This window comes from Babylonia areolata, chromosome 3 (assembly GCF_041734735.1).
Source record: "Babylonia areolata isolate BAREFJ2019XMU chromosome 3, ASM4173473v1, whole genome shotgun sequence".
In the NCBI taxonomy this organism is placed as follows: Eukaryota; Metazoa; Mollusca; class Gastropoda; order Neogastropoda; family Buccinidae; genus Babylonia; species Babylonia areolata.
The window spans coordinates 54,233,570-54,235,904 of record NC_134878.1 but is presented as its reverse complement, the minus strand read 5'-3'; positions in this window follow the sequence as shown (position 1 = coordinate 54,235,904).

Here is a 2,335-nt window from a genome sequence, read left to right as displayed (position 1 = left end):
AACGTTTGAGTAAATTTCCAGCAATTACACACCAGAAACACCATCTCATTGTTTGCAATGTCACACTCGAACAATTTACAGGTAGTTTTCTCTTTGTTTTGTTGTTGTTGTTTCTATTGCTGTTTTCAGCTGTCTTACAATTCGTTACCATAATCATCTAGTAGTTGCTATTTTGTGTGATTCGATATGGTGTTACCAGTCATGCCCCGCTAATAAAAACCACTAATACAATATACTTTCTCGCTCTTCCCAACTAGACAAAGTACTGAATCCACATGATGGCCCATGCTTTGTTTTTCATTTGTTATAGTGACCTAAAACTGTAATATTTCATCCTTTTTTTTCCCCTCTCTTTCTTTCTCTGTTTCGTTTTTCCCTCTCTCTTCCCCTGTTTCTTCAGCGCCTCAGGAACAGCATAAATATGTCTGAAGTTTTAAATGTCCACCTCAGTTGCTAGCAAGCCAAACCGAAGCAAACACATTCCTAGATTCTACTGACCTTTCAAGAGGCAAATAACCACTCTTTTTAATTTCACTCTCACTGTCTGCAGTTTGTGATTACTGTTTCTTGTTACTCAGAAATAGAGACTGATGTCTTTCAGTTCTATTGCCTGCTTTTTGGTGGGTCAGTAGACTCTATCGTGTTCCGGTCAAAGTAACCAAGGTCAGTATAGCGTCAAACCCCTCCTGAAATCACCTTGTTCCCTTCCAATAACTAGCAGGTTTCAAAATCAAGAATCTTCGTCCACCTGTCGTATCAATGTGCAGCGGCGAACGAAAATAACACAAATCTTTTTCTTCCTAACCTTGTCATACTATCATGCAGCTTAACAGTCAGCCTTCTATGTGCAGGACGTCACACTTGCAGTTCACCAATGGCGGACTCCTGCAGTAGAAACACAGCTGCTGGCAATGGACAGACCAAGCATGGCGGACACAACCTCACCAGCTTACCGGACGTGGTGTTGGAGCACGTGTTCAAGATGCTTCCAGTTGCCGACCGTGGTGCCCTGGCCTCCACCTGTTCCCGACTGTCAGCCATCATGCACCGCCCTGCTGTGTGGAATGGCGTCACCATTAATTTGATTGAAGATCATTGGACGTATGATGCAGCCAGAACACTGAATGCCATCAGTGTCAGAGACACAGTCATGAACTTAAGATACAGCAGGTATTACCGGCACGTAACAGTCCTTCTGAACCATGTTTGGATAGCACGTGAGGCCTTCAGTGTGCTATGTGAGTTTGCTGAAAGAGGGATTCTCAAAAACGTGGTTCTCTGCACTGTTCAGGATTTATCAAAGGCCCTGTCACTTGTTTGGAACACTAGGCCGGGTCCTACACGTTGGCCATCTGTGTCAGATTTGTTAGTCAGACTGACCCCAGACACTAAGTTCACTATTGAACTGCCTTCGGATCCTTCAGACCTACATGAAGGCCACAGAATAATTCACTTCTATTCATGCTCAAAGGAGAAGAAGTGCTGTTCATTGGTGAAGAGCCTGGCATTGTTAGAGTGTCAAATATCAGAAAAAGAACTTATCAAGACAGCATCACGACTCTCCAAGGCACCTACTGCTGTGTTGGTTTCCCAGTTCCCTGCTCTTCAAGGGCTCGAGTTGAGCATGGGCAGTATAAGTGATGCCCTGTTACTGGAACTCGCTGATGCCTCAGGCAGGCGGTGTCCACTGCGAAGTCTGGTCCTCAGACACCTGGAATGGAAATCCAAAAGAGGAACATCAGTCCCACAGTCATCATCAGCTGCTTGGGGCAAACTTGTATCATCGTGTCCATCTTTGTCAGTGGAATGTTCTGCCATTGTTGACCGTCTTTCCCCACTGTTTAATGCCATCAAGCCACAGACACCTCTTGTCAAACTGAAAATCATTTGTCTCGGTGGCAAGAAGAGAGTTCTGGAGTTGTTTGAGTTGTGCAAAGAACATAGCAGTACCCTCCAGCATTTTGAATTGTGCGTTTTTCGGAACCTGCACAGCAAGTGCCTCCAAAAAGAGTTAAAGAACATGGTCTTGGCCTGTCCCAGAATACAACACCTGGTGTGTGACATTGACATCAGTTACGAACACATCACTGCCCTCGCCAGAGACTCCAGACAGTGGAGGACATTCAGCTTCCGTATGTCACGTGTGATCACGGAATCACTGATGCCATGTATTTCGCATGACTACGAGAACAGAGAGAAAGATCTGGACGTCACACAGCGACTGTATGTCCCGGACAACGACCACATAAAACACAAGGATGAGATGTTGAATTATCTACAGGGCATTGTGGAAGCAAAGATCGGTTTCGCCATTCAGTGGTCTAAGGGCATTTCA